Below are 17071 nucleotides of genomic sequence, written 5' to 3'. Positions count from 1 at the left end.
GGTCGACCTCAAGTCTCCCCAGGTGCTTTCTGCCAGAGGCTCCAGGTAGGGCCATTCTCCCCGGCTGCGGTGTAGAGCACATTTTTTACATCTTGCCCTGCCCGGACTGGCCCCAGGGCTACTGCATGAACTATCTCCCGTTTAATTTGTTCAAAGGCTTGTTGTTGCTCAGGGCCCCATTTGAAATCGTTCTTCTTCCAGGTCACTCGATAGAGAGGGTTTACGATCAGACTGTAATTTGGAATATGCATTCTCCAAAAACCCACAACGCCTAAGAAAGCTTGTGTTTCCTTTTTGGTAGTTGGTGGGGACATGGCTGTTATTTTGTTGATCACATCCATTGGGATCTGACAACGTCCATCTTGTCATTTTCTTCTTAAAAGCTGGATCTCCTGTGCAGGTCCCTTGACCTTACTTTGTTTTATGGCAAAACCGGCCTTCAGAAGGATTTGGACTATTTTCTTCCCTTTCTCAAAAACTTCTCCTGCTGTGTTGCCCCACACGATGATGTCATCAATGTATTGCAGGTGTTCTGGAGCTCCACCCTGTTCCCATGCGTTCTGGATCAGTCCATGGCAAATGGTGGGGCTGTGTTTCCACCCCTGGGGCAGTCGGTTCCAGGTGTACTGGACGCCCCTCCAAGTGAAAGCAAACTGTGGCCTGCACTCTGCTGCCAAAGGGATTGAGAAAAATGCATTAGCAATATCAGTTGTGGCATACCACTTGGCTGCCTTTGACTCCAGTTCGTATTGAAGTTCTAGCATGTCCAGCACAGCAACACTTAGCAGCGGTGTAACTTCATTCAGGCCACGATAGTCTACTGTTAGCCTCCACTCTCCATTAGACTTCCGCACTGGCCATATGGGACTGTGAAAGGGTGAGCGAGTCTTGCTGATCACTCCTTGGCTCTCCAGTCAACGAATCAGCTCATGGATGGGAATCAGGGAGTCTCTGTTGGTGCAATATTGCTGCCGGTGCACCGTTGTGGTGGCAATCGGCACCTGTTGTTCTTCAACCCTCAGCAACCCCACAACAGAAGTGTTCTCTGAGAGACCGGGCAGGGTAGACAGCTGTTTAATTTCCTCCGTCTCCAAGGCAGCTAGACCAAAAGCCCACCGGTACCCTTTTGGGTCCTTGAAATATCCTCTCCTGAGGTAGTCTACACCAAGGATGCACAGAGCCTCTGGGCCAGTCACAATGGGGTGCTTCTGCCACTCATTCCCAGTTAGGCTCACTTCAGCCTCCGATACCATTAGCTGTTGGGATCCCCCTGTCACTCCAGAAATACAGATGGGTTCTGCCCCTTTGTAGCTTGATGGCATTAGGGTACACTGTGCACCGGTGTCCACTAGAGCCTTATACTCCCGTGGGTCTGCTGTGCCAGGCCATCGAATCCACACAGTCCAGTAAACCCGGTTGTCCCTTCCCTCCACCTGGCTGGAGGCAGGGCCCCTCTAGTCCTGGTCATAGTATTTGTTACTCACTTCTTGTAAATATGAATCAGAAGTCCCTTTATTGAGATCAGAAGTAAGATCAGCCCTTCTACTCTGTCTGGAGAACTGCCCGCTGGAAACTGGAGGAGTAATTTTCCTGGAAGAACCCCTATTTGTGATTGTTTTTCCTTGCAACTCACGTACCCATGCCTCTAGGGCTGAGGTAGATTTTCCATCCCACTTCCTCATGTCGTCTCCGTGGTCACACAGGTAAAACCACAGGGTGGCCCATGGTGTGTATTCACTATATCCTCTCTCTTGAGCAGAGGGACGCTTACTCCTAATGGCTGAGATACTGGTCCATCCAGGTGGGGAGTAGGACCTATCCTCTTCGAGTTGCTGGACCCTCCAGGACAGTCTCTCCACAGCCAAGATGAGGGAGGAAGACACACTGTCTTCGTATTGCTGGAGTTGGCCAGCCAATTCATCCACTGTTGGTTCCTCTTCATCTTTCCAGGTCAGTATTGCCAATGAGTTGGCATATGATGATGGTGCGCTCCGTACAAACTTCTGCCACGTTGGTGATGTGCACTTGACTTCATCTGGATCTTTCGACAACTGTTCATTGTCCAGGTCACTATAAATCACCTCCAGCATGGCTAATTCCCTCAGGTACTGGATAGCTCTCTCCATGGTGGTCCACTTGCCTTGGCAATATATGACATCTTCCTTGAAGCTATACCTTTCCTTCACCCCTGACAGGAGTCGCCTCCAGAGGCTGAGGGCTTGTGCCTCTTTTCCAATCACTTTGTCAATGCCCCCTTCCCTGGAAAGGGATCCCAGCTGCTTGGCTTCCCTACCCTCTAATTCCAGGCTACTGGCCCCGTTATCCTAGCACCAGAGCAGCCAGGTGACAACATGCTCACCTGGATGACAGCTGAAATCTTTTTGCATATCTCACAGCTCACTCAGGGATAGGGATCAGGTGGTTTCCATCTCATTTATGAGTTCTTCCTCTTCCTCCTCCTCTCTTCATGATGGCCCTGCTTTTTCATCATCCCTTACTAAATGAGCTGACTTTCGCTTCTAACATTTCTTCTTCTGTATAGGGGAGACTGATACCGACACGGGTTGGTTCTCTGGTTCAGCCGCAGTGCCTGTCATTGGGGTTTGAGTATCCGCAGTGCCTCTTGCAGGGGTTGAAGTAGCTTCAGTGCCTGTTGCAGTGATGGAGTAACTGCAGTAGCTGTCATTTTGTCCTCAGATCCAGAGACCTTCTCTTCCCCTTGAGGGTACTGAATACTGTTGAACAGGGCTCAGTAGGCATGGGCCAGGCCCCAGCACGTTGCAGTGATTTGTGTCTCCCTAGAATTGCCAGGGTGACAGCATACTTTTTCCAAATATTCTACTCATTTTTCAGGATTCTGCACTTGTTCAGGGGTGAAGTTCTAAAACACTATGGGTGCCGATTGGCCTAGGTACTTGCCCATCTTGTCCCACACACCTGCCACTCAGAACGATCCAGCCTTGGGGCAGATCTCTGGATGATATTCTTAAATTGCTTATTAACCTTAGACAAAACCAAAACAATATTCCCAAGAAATACCAATAGAAGTATCTTAACTACCCAAGGATGCTCAAGATACTGAAAAGTTACTGTAATGAAGGAGGAAACATCAACGCGTGGCTCAGGGGCTGGTGCCATCGGAGGAATTTTGGGTTTTTTGATCATGGGGAGGTTTACATGGCACCGGGCCTGCTGGTGACAGACGGAGTCCAGCTGTCTCACAAGGGAAAAAGGATCATGGCTCATGAATTGGCAGGGCTCATTGAGAGGGCTTTAAACTAGGTTCGAAGGGGGAATGGGATAAAGCCAGGCTCGCTAGAGATGAGCCTAGGGGTGGCGTGCCGATGCCGGGGGTGAAATCGATAGCCCAGCTCAAGTGCATATACACCAATGCACGCAGCATGGGCAGCAAGCAGGAGGAGCTGGAAGCCATTGTGCAGCGGGAGAGATATGACTTAGTCGCCCTCACAGAAACATGGTGGGGTGACTCTCATGACTGGAGTGCTGCAATGGATGGCTACAGACTCTTCAGAAGGGACAGGCGAGGAAGGAGAGGCGGTGGGGTGGCCCTGTATGTTAGGGAGTGTTTCGATTGTATAGAGCTCAACGATTGTGATGATGGTACAGTTGAGTGTCTATGGGTAAGGATGAGGGGGAAGGCCAACGAGGCAGATATCCTGCTGGGAGTCTGTTATGGACCACCCAACCAGGATGAAGGGGCGGATGAAGCGTTCTATAAGCGGCTGGCAGAAGTCTCTCAATCGCTAGCCCTTGTTCTCGTGGGGGACTTCAACTTCCCGGACGTCTGCTGGAAATACAACACGGCAGAGAGGAAGCAGTCTAGGAGGTTCCTGGAGTGTGTGGAAGACAACTTCCTGACACAGCTGGTAAGTGAGCCTACCAGGGGAGGTGCCTCGCTCGACCTGCTGTTTACAAACAGAGAAGGACTGGTGGGAGATGTGGTGGTCGGAGGCCGTCTTGGGCTTAGCGACCATGAAATGGTAGAATTCTCGATTCTTGGTGAAGTAAGGAGGGGGGGCAGCAAAACCACAACCATGGACTTCCGGAGGGCGGACTTTGGCCTGTTCAGGACGCTGGTTGAGAGAGTCCCTTGGGAGATGGTCCTGAAGGGCAAAGGGGTCCAGGAAGGCTGGACGATCTTCAAGAAGGAAGTCTTAAAGGCGCAGCAGCAGGCTGTCCCTGTACGCCGTAAGAAGAATGGGCGGGGAAGACGACCGGCCTGGCTGAACGGGGAGCTCTTGCTGGGACTCAGGAAAAAAAGGAGAGTTTACCGCTTGTGGAAGAAGGGGCAGGCGACTCAAGAAGAGTACAGGGATCTTGTTAGGTCGTGCAGAGAAGAAATGAGAAAGGCAAAAGCCCAGCTAGAACGCAATCTGGCCGCTGTCGTTAGAGACAACAAAAAAAGTTTTTACAAATATATTAATGACAAGAAGAGAGCCAAGGAGAATATCCATCCTTTATTGGATGCAAGGGGGAACATTGTCACCGAGGATGAGGAAAAGGCTGAGGTACTCAATGCCTTCTTTGCCTCAGTCTTTAACAGGCAGACCAGTTATCCTCAGGGTACTCGGCCCCCCGAGCTGGAAGACGGTGACGGCGAGCAGGATGAACCCCCCGTAATCCAAGAGGAAGCAGTCAATGACCTGCTATGCCACCTGGACACTCACAAGTCTATGGGGCCGGATGGGATCCACCCGAGAGTGCTGAGGGAGCTGGCGGAGGTGCTCGCCAAGCCGCTCTCCATCATTTATCAGCAGTCCTGGTTAACGGGGGAGGTCCCAGACGACTGGAGGCTTGCCAATGTGACGCCCATCCACAAGAAGAGCCAGAAGGAGGATCTGGGGAACTACAGGCCTGTCAACCTGACCTCGGTGCCAGGGAGGATTATGGAGCGGTTCATCTTGAGGGCGCTCACAAGGCATGAGTGGGACAACCAGGGGATCCGGCCTAGCCAGCACGGATTCATGAAAGGCAGGTCCTGCTTGACCAACCTGATCTCCTTCTATGACCAGGTGACCCGCCTAGTGGATGAGGGAAAGGCTGTGGATGTGGTCTACCTGGACTTCAGCAAGGCCTTTGACACTGTCTCCCACAGCATTCTCCTCGAGAAGCTGGCGGCTCACGGCTTAGACAGGTGTACTCTGCGCTGGGTCAAAAACTGGCTGGACGGCCGGACCCAGAGAGTTGTGGTGAATGGAGTTACACCCAGTTGGCGGCCGGTCACGAGCGGTGTTCCCCAGGGCTCAGTACTGGGGCCGGTCTTGTTTAATATCTTTATCGATGATCTGGATGAGGGGATTGAGTGCTCCCTCAGCAAGTTTGCAGACAACACCAAGCTGGGCGGGAGTGTTGATCTGCTCGAGGGTAGGAAGGCTCTGCAGAGGGACCTGGACAGGCTGGATCAATGGGCCCAGGCCAACTGTATGAGGTTCAACAAGGACAAGTGCCGGGTCCTCCACTTCGGCCACAACAACCCCATGCAGCGCTACAGGCTTGGGGAAGAGTGGCTGGAAAGCTGCCCAGCAGAGAAGGACCTGGGGGTGTTGGTCGACAGCCGGCTGAACATGAGCCGGCAGTGTGCCCAGGCGGCCAAGAAGGCCAATGGCATCCTGGCCTGTATCAGAAATAGTGTGGCCAGTAGGAGTAGGGAAGTGATCGTGCCCCTGTACTCGGCCCTGGTGAGGCCGCACCTCGAATACTGTGTTCAGTTTTGGGCCCCTCACTACAAGAAGGACGTTGAGGTGCTGGAGCGTGTCCAGAGAAGGGCAACGAGGCTGGTGAGGGGTCTGGAGAACAAGTCTTCTGAGGAGCGGCTGAGGGAACTGGGGTTGTTTAGCCTGGAGAAAAGGAGGCTGAGGGGAGACCTCATCGCTCTCTACAACTACCTGAAAGGAGGTTGTAGCGAGGTGGGTGTTGGTCTTTTCTCCGAAGTAACAAGCGATAGGACGAGAGGAAATGGCCTCAAGTTGCGGCAGGGGAGGTTTAGATTGGATGTAAGGAAAAATTTCTTTACTGAAAGAGTGGTGAAACATTGGAAGAGGCTGCCCAGGGAAGTGGTGGAGTCCCCATCCCTGGAGGTATTTAAAAGACGTGTAGATGAGGCACTTAGGGACATGGTTTAGTGGGCATGGTGGTGTTGGGTTGACGGTTGGACTCGATGATCTTAGAGGTCTTTTCCAACCTCAATGATTCTATGATTCTATGATCATAGAAGAAGGTAGTGAAGATACCATTCTGTATTTCCTCCATAAAAAATATCTCAGAAGAAGAACTATAATTGCTAATTGTCTCCACGAGGTAGTACCTGGAGTACCGTAATGGCTTTAGTTCAGAGCCCAAATACCAGATGAAGCTCAAGACCAGTGTTTTAATAACAAACCTCCCAGGCAAAACATCACTAATCCCTGCAGAGCACAGCAAACTGCAAAAACCAACACTAATCTTTAACATGTACAGCAAAAAAAAGAGCATGGTGCAGATCAGATAAACTAATATCGAGAACAGAAGAATAGATATTGTGACCCACAACTGTTAACAGCTATAAATTCCTTAATATGCTCTGGTTAATCTGTTATTATCTCAAACCCTTTGTGCCCCACGCTGGGTACCAAAAAGGTCTGTTGTGGCTTAACCCCAGCCAGCAACTAAGCACCACGCAGCCGCTCGCTCAATCCCCCCACCCCAGTGGGATGGGGGAGAGAATCGGAAGAATAAAAGTGAGAAAAACCTCATGGGTTGAGATAAGAACAATTTAATAATTGAAATAAAATAAAATAATAATAATAATAATAATAATAATAATAATAATAATAATAATAATAATAAAGAATATACAAAGCAAGTGATGCACGATGCAGTTGCTCACCACCCGCCGACCGATGCCCAACCAGTCCCCGAGCAGCGGCCCCCCCGGCCAGCTTTCCCCAGTTTATGTACTGAGCATGACGTCACATGGTATGGAATGTCCCTGTGGCCAGTTTGGGTCAGCTGTCCTGGCTGTGCCCCCTCCCAGCTCCTTGTGCACCTCCAGCCTTCTCAGTCGGTAGAGCATGGGAAGCTGACAAGTCCTTGACTAGTGTGAGCACTACTTAGCAACAACTAAAACATCGGTGTGTTATCAACATTGTTCTCCTCCTAAATCCAAAACACGGCACTGTACCAGCTCCTAGGAAGGAAATTAACTCTACCCCAGCCGAAACCAGGACACAGGTATAACCTGATATCTGGTGGGCAAGCACTGTAGACAGTCTTAATTTCTTCACTTGTTTTGATCTCTACAGCAATAAATCCAGGTGTCACTTTTTCAACGTTTTTGTCTACACTTCCCCTCCTAAATCTGGGGAATGCTACAGTCTATTCTCTAACTGGCTGCATGTGCCTTGCTTTGTTCTTCATACAGCTGGCTGAAACCTGGTTGTTTTGTTTTTTTCCCAGGTGTCTTTGGTTGTGTAATAATGCTTTGCTGCTTGGCTTAGAAAAAAAAAAAAAAAGACAAAAACGTGTGATTTCTCTTATCACTTTACCCTGTGTGAAATCTTTAATGAAGTGAGACTTTCCAGACATATGATACTCCCCAGGGCCCATAAATTTGTGGCAGTATTTCCTAACAATTTCAGTATACATTAGTAATAGTTCAAAAATTCTCTAAGCTATGTCGGTTTCTTCACCTTCATTTCACCCACATGGTTACAACACACAGTACAGTACATGAAAGAGAAGGTTTTATGATACAGCATGTGTTTTATACATATTTAAAATAACATGCTCCCATGCTGACCTGGCATGCATATGAAAATCTTCTGTAACTGATTTGATTTTAAGAACACCTTTCCACAGATATCTGCTGATTATTCTTAGCTTCACCATAGTGTTTTAAAATAGTTCTTAGCTTCAGATTATTTTCTTGGTTATGCACTCTTTTTGTTCCTTGTTAAATTTTTCAGTAAACTTTCCTCACAGGTAGCATTGCTGATACTAGCTGGCATCAATTTCCTGATCCTCAGGGCTCTACCATGCCTGTCGCTAATAATTCAACCAGTTTGGCTTGATAAGAAAACACTGTTAGCAAACAATAAAGCACTGCTGTTGGATTCCACAGATACTAAAATTGCAACTTGTAAACAAATCCACAAGACAAGTATTCCTGCCTTTTTCCTGTTTCCTCCTTGTGAGTATTTTAGGAAATAAGAAATGGCAGGAATGCTTGCAGAAACAGTGTTTTAATTACATATTAGACTAGTCATAATCTGAAATTTGCAATTGTTATCATGGATATTTACACTACAGTCCAATAACAGAATGGAAACAAACAGTGTGACGTACGTGCCCAATGAAGACTAAGAAACCCAGCTCAATTACTTGCAACTCTCTCCTCTCATTTGATTTACAACCCACAACTTATTCTCCCAGAGATAATAATCTGCTTTTTTTTTTTTTTTTACTGCAGAGGGCTTTGGATCAGGTCATTACTGCCTGATAACAGTCAAGGCAAATGGTGGAATTTATAAAGCCTTCAGGTATGAATTTAAGCAATTAGCATTGTATTAGCAGCCTACAAATGTGATTTCAAAAGAATCCCCAAAGATATTCACTGCTATCAAAATCCATTTCTTTACTCTTTCTTTCAGCTGTCTGTAAACCTTAACCACAAAGAATGAGAATGAATGCCTTGGTCCCAAAAGGATAAGTTAGGTTGGCCTTTTCATATAATAAGGCAAAATGAAAGCACATTTGCAACACTTATATGACCTTCAGAAATGGGAACTTAACTCTCATCATTGTGATGGTGACAGCTTATATTTGAAGTAGTCCCAGGACAATTTCTTTTTATCCTTCATATTCTCAGCTAATCACAGGGAAAAGTTCATGGCTATTCGTTTTAAAATCCTGCAATAACTCTGTAACAGTAAATGTTCTTGTTAGAAGGACTCAGAAAATACTTTTTTCGTTCCATAGAAAATGTTGAGTTACTGGCAGAAAACAACTGAAAGCTCATCTATTTTTCTCCAAAACTCATAATACTTTAGTTCCAAATTACTGTCATAATGCCTCCTGCACCCTTTCTCTTGACAGGCCCTTGTGACATTACTGCTCAGTGTCAACTGCCCTTTTGGTTAAGAAAGTGATGCACCAGTAACAGTGAAGTTTTGCCCCTAGAGAAGGGTGACACTCAGGCATAGCTAACCGCTGTTACCCAGCAAGCCACATGATTGCACAGGTTTTTAGCTCTGAGATATTTTTCTTTTTTGTTCCCTTTAAAAAAATCAAAATTATTTACAGAACTGTTACACAGTAACAAAAAACAAACAAACAAAAAAAAAAACCCAAATACACACACCCCCAAACCTCCCAGACCTAATAATTTTTGAACCTGCATGGGCTGCACTGGGACAACCCGCATCACCATGGTCCTCTCCATGGGCTGCAGGGGAATCCCTGCTCCAGCCCCTGGAGCACCTCCTAATCTCCTTCTTCACTGACCTTGGTGTCTGCAGGGCTGTTTCTCTCACTCCTCTCTCACAGCTGCTGCACAGCGCTTTCTTACCCTTTCTTAGATATGTTATCACAGAAGCACCACCAGCATCACTGGCTGGCTCAGCAGTGTCCTGCAGCAGGTCCATTTTGGAGCCGGACGAAACTGTCTCTGCCCAACATGGGGGCAGCTCCTGGTGTCTTCTCACAGAAGCCACCCCTGCAGTCCCCTGCTGCTACCAAAACCTTGCCATGTAAACAACAGCTTTGAATGAATTAAAACCCAGCTCTTGTCCCCTGAAGTCAGTGATAAATCTTCTCTGAGAAAGCAGCTCAAGACCAAGGAGGCAGCTGTAACCCCAAATGTGAGATGGAGAAAAAGAAAGTGGTCACTGAGTAACCAATGCACTACCGTCCAGATCACTGCTATAGTAATTACAACTGTGATGTTTCATTTAAAGTTGAAATAACTTGATGACATTATACAGTACAAATTCTTCACTGTAAGAATTGAAAACTGTGTTAGAAATAAAAAGATGCTACTGGAAATATTATTAAATTATTGCTGCATATTCATTATTGATGCAATTGAGCAATTGTTGACAAAAAGTAGCTGCTGCAATGTTGATCTCATCCTTCAGTCTCTCCTGAAGGGATGGGAGTTGAGAATGTGAATGATTAGTTTTTTTAAATTGCTACTGTATTGGGTTTATGTGGCAAGGTTGTTTTTTTTTTGGGGGGGGGGGGCAGGGCGGCGCTGCAGGGTTGGCTTCTGTGAGAAGATGCCAGAAGCTGCCCCTGTGTTGGACACAACCAGTTCCAGGCGGCTCCAAAACAGACCCGTTGCTGGCCAAAGCTGAGCCCATCAGCAACATTGGTAGCACCTCCGTGATAACATATTTAAGAAAGGGAAAGGGTAAAAAAAAGCTGTGTAACAGCAGCTGGAAGACAAGAGTGAGAAAAACATGAGAGAAACAGCCCTGCAGAGACCAAGGTCAGTGAAGAAGGAGGGGGAGGAGGTGCTCCAGGCGCAGGAGCAGAGATTCCCCTGCAGCCCATGGTGAAGACCACAGTGAGGCAGGCTGACCCCTGCAGCCCGTGGATGTCCACAGTGGAGCAGATATCCACCTGCAGCCCATGGTGGACCCCACACTGGAGCAGATGGATGTGTCCTGAAGGAGGCTGTGACCCTGTGGAGAGCTCACCTTTTTATTTGACTGCCTTGAAATTTCTGAAGAAGCTGTAGCAATGAAAGTTCAACAGCTTCACCTTAAAGCTCTCTAAAGAAGTGGTTCTGTCTTTTGTACCCATTTTTCAGCTTTTTGTTTCTTTTTTGGAACAGAAAATACAGCTAGGCTCACTGTCGAGATGCTGTTTCAAAAAGACATTTGACAGACAAGTATATCCTTTCTCCAGTGATTCCTGATTCTTTTGAAATTATCGAAGTAGGAACACTGAGTGGCAACATATTACACATTCTCTGGGGTGCTGATTTTTCATTAAGAACCCCAAACAATGTACACCCCTTTAATTGCCAGTATTCTGCAGTTATTGCACAGATATTTCATAGCCTTTTATCTTCTTCTCTTGCCTCTTTGGCATATGACATACTGGCTATGGATTTACTCAAAATCATGTGCAGAGAAGGTGTCATAAATCACCAAATGAGAGCAGAATATTGTCTCTGAGAAGAGTGGGATTACCAAACCACAAACCCACTGTTTTTGGAGAAATCCTTTGTGTTCCCCTCAAAAACATTCCCAAGATCTCTAAGATGAAAAATTCACAGAATAAAAAAAAATCAGAATTTCATTTTGCCCTTGCAATTTTTTTTATTGTCAGGTATTCCTCAAATAAATACAAAATGTTCTGCTTACCATTAAGCACTTTTTCTACTTATTCAACATGACTTGTTTAAAATCTTTCCCATTACATATTTATGTATCTTTCATTTCTTTGTTTTTTCTCCTTTGCCAATTGTCAGAATTATATTAAGCTGCTGGTGTGGAAATTCCTGGATAATTGGCTTTGGACAACATCACTTTCACTGCTGAGTGATGATGGACATGTAATGAGGCATCAAAAGCAGCAGCAAGAAACACAGAGATCATTAGGTGCTGGTTGTGCAAAGGAGACTTTTGGACCCTTCTCCAGGCAAAAGAGGCTGGGCTGCAGGCTGGGGCCAGGTGTCTGTCTTTCCCTTCCTTCCTTCCTTCCTTCCTTCCTTCCTTCCTTCCTTCCTTCCTTCCTTCCTTCCTTCCTTCCTTCCTTCCTTCCTTCCTTCCTTCCTTCCTTCCTTCCTTCCTTCCTTCCTTCTTTCCTTCCTCTCTTTCTCTTTCTTTCTCTCTTTCTTTCTCTTTCTTTCTTTCTCTCTGTCTCTTTCTCTTTCTCTCTTTCTCTCTCTCTTTCTTTCTCTCTTTCTTTCTCTTTCTTTCTTTCTCTCTTTCTTTCTTTCTCTCTTTTTCTTTTTCTTTCTCTCTTCTTTCTTTCTTTCTTTCTTTCTGTCTCTCTCTCTTTCTCTTTCTCTCTTTCTCTTTCTTTCTCTCTTTTTCTTTCTTTCTCTTGCTTTCTTTCTCTTTCTCTCTTTCTCTCTTTCTTTCTTTCTCTTTTTCTTTTTCTTTCTTCCTTTCTCTCTTTCTCTCTTTCTGTCTTTCTTTTTTCCTCTTTCTTTCTCTCTTTCTTTCTCTCTCTTTCTCTCTCTCTCTCTCTCTCTCAGTCCCTTCTCATTACTCTGGATGTGTGACCAGACATTTTGATGCCAGGGAACACTCCCCTCCTATTGTCTAGAGCTGAAGCAAGGAACAAGTTGACCGTCCCAGCTTCCTCCCTCCAGAGAGGTTTGCTGCAGTGTGTGCTGTGGTATCTGAGGCAGAAGGCGGTGCAGCCATTGAGGATGCAAAGACAGTGATGAAGGAGCTACATGTGAGACACGCACCAAAAAAACATAGACTGTGAAGCACAGAAATGGTTATTAGCCATCTAAAAGAAGATGTAAATGAAAACTTTTACTGACATCGCTGTAGAAGTACTCGTGCAAATGTGTTACATTGGTCTCTTTTAGATTTTATAGTGACATTTCTATAATTCCTTTGATTTTTTAAACTCTTCTACCAAAATGTACTCTCCAAACATTCTGTCCAAGACTCTGTAACCAGAAAGTGTCTCTATTCAGTGAATGGGTAATACTTAAATTAGGAGCTGCTCTAAGTCTAGGTGAGAAGCAGTCCCGACAGACTTAACAATTTCAAGGGTAAGCTACACATATTGCTATAATATAGAGAGGTTCTCTGGTAATTTGTGGAAGACATTGAAGTTCTAACAAACAGATAAATAAAATCAGCTTTCCATGTGTAGCAAAAAGAAAAATAATTGCTATTTAATACATATGGAGTACAGGCAAGTTACATTGTTTCTTTCATGAGGAAGAATAGGTGGTACTGAAGGTAAAATCATTCGAGCAGGGAAAGGTTTAGCAACAACTAATGTCTGGAAGTTTTAAACAATTTGAAATAAAAAGTAAGACCTATTTTTTAACAGAAAAAATTATTAAACACTGAAACATGCTACTAAAGGAAGAGAGTCTTTATTTCTTTTGAATTTGAACACAAATGGCTGAGTTCAGTAAGAGGGTAAGTGGACTGAATCATTTTACTACATGGGTGTTTGACCCAAATGACTTCAAATGTGAAGCTTTCTGATTTAAAAATGGCAAACAGGAGATGGCGGGTTTGCGCTGCTTGGATCCAGGTTTTCTCTGATAGAGAGGCAGGACCGCATTGGGTGGGACTGGGTTCTTGGTTAGCTTTTATATCTGGTCACTTAAAACCTGTGTTATGCAGAAAAGTGAATAGCTTTCCAGATAGGACTTTGTTAACATCCTTCTTGTCCTCAGTACAGCATATTATAAATTCTCACCTGAATAGACATGAATGCATTCTGTGATTAAACAGGTATTAGATTGTGACACAGAAAGTTTTATTTTCAGAGCCATATATTTAGGAGAGTTTAATATGAGCATGTATATTTCTGCTTATGTGCAAAAGCTTCTGCTACTGTTTCACTCTATTAAACTCTAGAAAAGACTGCAATAGAAACTTTTTTACTACTATCCGATGAAATAATTATGAATAAAATTCTTTCAATGTAAATTTCCTTGCCAATTTTAACATTAACCCTGAATAGATTGAAATATTCTACATAGCTTTGGAATCTCCCTACTAAAAAATGAAAAATATTTAATATACTTTTCAGTAACAAGTGAAGACATTAATCATTTTGCCATTGCTTGAAAGACCTGTTGACAGTAAATAGATTATGTGAAATAAACGTTAATTCAGGTAACTCTGCCTATTTTTATTCTTCTGCTATTTCTCTTTTTTTTATTTGTAATGCTAAAGTCAGTTGTATTGCAGACAAAAATCTCTAGTGTTGAGACACAGTTCAAAACCTGCAAAAAGCAGATTATTCTATTGCAACTCAATGATTCACTTGATCTAATTTGGGTGTACCTCACAATGATGGAGATGGATACAGGATTCACTATTTGTATTAAAGAAAAATCTCTCTTCAATTTCTGCATGAGGATTTTGTACTAAAAGCAAAGAATCTTCTCTCTGTGTCCTAGAAAAGGAACAGACTTTCTAACATTTTGATGCTCAGTTTTCTTCCCTGTGTCTTTAACGATTTGCACTATAAAGTTTTCCCTGTATCCCTTGTTCAGCCATGACCCCGCCAGTGCCCTTAGGACCGACCTCCTTACCTCTTCAAATTCAGCTCTTCCGCAGACTTTTAAAGACCAAAAGAGAGAAAAATCTGTGGAGCAGTGCAGGGTCGGGGAGCAGCACTCCGGAGGTCAGCAGCGTCTCTGGCTTTGGACTACGTCCACAGTTTGGCCTCACTGGAAACCCAAAGGAGTGTTTTAGCAGTAATATGAATGTAAATTTACAGCTAGAAAGATCAACTCCTTGACATCCTCTTTGTAGACTCAGGTGAAAGAAATATCTGTGTCTAAAGAGACAAGAGCTTCTGTGAAACCATAGCAATAACTGCAAAATTGTTTCATTACTGCTCAGAGGCCTGCAGTGAAGCCCGTTCATGTACCTGCTCTGTAATCAACCTTTGAGCAGGGACAGGACCAGCCTGTATCTAGGTTCCTTTAACACTGCTTTGAGGAAATCCCACTGTTTACCACATGGAAGCTGTTTTGAAATGTCTGTGTGAGAGCTACTGAGTACAGGTTTGAGAATATTGGAAGGGAAGAAAAAGGACAAAAGTAAGCCTTAATAAGGCTTGTTAAATCTCTTTACTGTACAGAGGTAACAGTACTAGATAATTCATCATCCAATATTCATAATGCCTGAATTGCTCTGCTTAAGATTCTGTTTTGGCTGAGCACACCATTGAATTGGGAGTGCTGGTTCATACCAGTGCTCACGTCCTTTTCCTAGATCCTTCCTGGGTTTAGCATATATGGACTCTGCTTTTTCCTCAACTAGGACTGGTCTTGGAGTGTAAAATATACAGATGAGCCCTATCTTGCAATTTCATTGTGGTTCCTCATGAGTGCATTTTTGTTCCTGATCTGACAGCTCCCCTTAGTAATGACATGGATGACAGTGTTCACCAAGACTCGGCATGAAGAGCAGCTCACAAGAGGCACCCAGCCTTTACTCTCCCGTCAGAAGTACAGCCAGCCACTTAAGGTATACCCAATAATCTGGTAAGCCTTTTTTGCCCATTAAAATACTCTGCAAAACGAAGCATTTTTAAAGGAAATAAAAAAGCAATATGCATTCAACCCTGTGGTTGAACAGCCCAACTATTGAAGTGTCACATGGAATCATAGAGTGAGATCTTGAAGGTATTTAGATAATAGTGGTAATTTTTGGCATCTGAATCATATAATTTCTCTGTCTACTAGTCCTTTATGAGAATGTAAAATAGCTAACACTCCAGCTGCTACCAGGGGTCCATTGCTCTGGTACTCTTCCAGCATTCACAAAGGCGGTATTAGGGATGTCTGAGGGCACACTCCTGCCTATTCCTATCAATATCCATTATGAACCATCTGCCTATGAATTTGCCTAATGCTTTTTGAGCCTCTGGTAATATCATCCAGCTTTTTTTTTCCCAGCTCAAAAAATTTTGGAAGTTCACTATTCACCATGAAAGAACCCTGCTTTCTGTTAGCAGGGTTTTAAATTTTGTAATAGTTTTATTGCTCACTCCTTGTATTGTGGGATTTGGCAAGTTATAGGTTTGCATTCGCCTCATCCATTGCTTATAAGATTTTGCAAACCTCAAACACATTTCCATTCTGAGATGGTTTTCATATATCACCTGACTTACTTGTTATCAAATCAAAAAACAACCAAGGCAGAAAAAGAACAGCTCAATTACTGTATAAAAATAACTTATATATTCTTCTTATTTAGGGAACATATAAAAATTTCTATAACACTATTATATACTTATGAGTTAAAACAACAGATTATAAAATAGACATCGTCCAGTAATTCAGTACTTAAAAGAAATTTGTCAGCAATATTATTTAACAGAGGTCTGACTGCAAGCATTGACATTTAAGTCAGCCTTATAGTGATATTTCTGTGACTACGCAACTCTTGGAGTTAATGTTAGTTGTGGCTAATTCTTTTCAGGTGTTTGTCACTGATAGGCGAGATGGTCACTACTGCACAGGGTATGTCTAATAAATGAATGATCCTGCTTGCTTAAAGAGTTAATGAGTTGTGTATATAAATATCATAAGACCATGAAACCAACTGCATCGTGTGTGCTACTGCAGTGCTAAAGTTCATTTTCCCATCTACTTGTAAAAAAGATATATTAAGGATTATTTCTATTTCCATCAGCAAAAGTGGTTTTAAGATTGCTCAGAGCTTCTGCTGGCCAAACAGTGGATTTAACCTACAAAAGCACACTTCATTAGTATAATAAGGCAGGTGTATGTATTTGTACAGATATGCATATATGTTTATTAAAACATAAATTTTACTTACATAAAATTAATTAGAAATTTAATCGGATTACCCGAAATGCTCTCTGAAAAGCTGCAGCATGATATGTTTCTTGTGTTTTTTCCCCTTATTTCTGGTATATATCTTCTCATACATATCTATATGATCAAGAGGTTCCTGCCTCATTCTGTATGTAATTCAGTGAGAAAGCTTGACTTCTGTTTCAGCATTTTTCTCTGTTAATCAGATCAGAAAAGAACTAGGAGATTCTTAGGCAGGCAGAAAATCAAATTAGTTTTGAAGGTTTTATGTCTGAGGGCTGATACTATGGATTTTTCATAAGATAACTTCTCACAGGATAATCCTCCATACAAAGGCTTTGTAGGATCTCTGTATAAAAGCAAACAAACTGAAAGCTTAAAAAAAAAAAAGAATTCCCTAACTTAACCTTGAGTTTAGAGAATCAGATAAAACTGTGGTGTTGAAGAGTGCTTTGACAAATTGAATGAGAAAGTGATATCTTCCTTTTCAATTCCAGGACCATCAGATCTTTCTGTATATACACAGTAGATATTAGATTATCAGAATTAAAATATTTTATG

The sequence above is a fragment of the Aptenodytes patagonicus genome, chromosome 3 (genome assembly GCF_965638725.1).
Source record: "Aptenodytes patagonicus chromosome 3, bAptPat1.pri.cur, whole genome shotgun sequence".
NCBI lineage: Eukaryota > Metazoa > Chordata > Aves > Sphenisciformes > Spheniscidae > Aptenodytes > Aptenodytes patagonicus.
The sequence above is the reverse complement of the archived record's forward strand: the minus strand, read 5'-3'. Positions refer to the sequence as shown.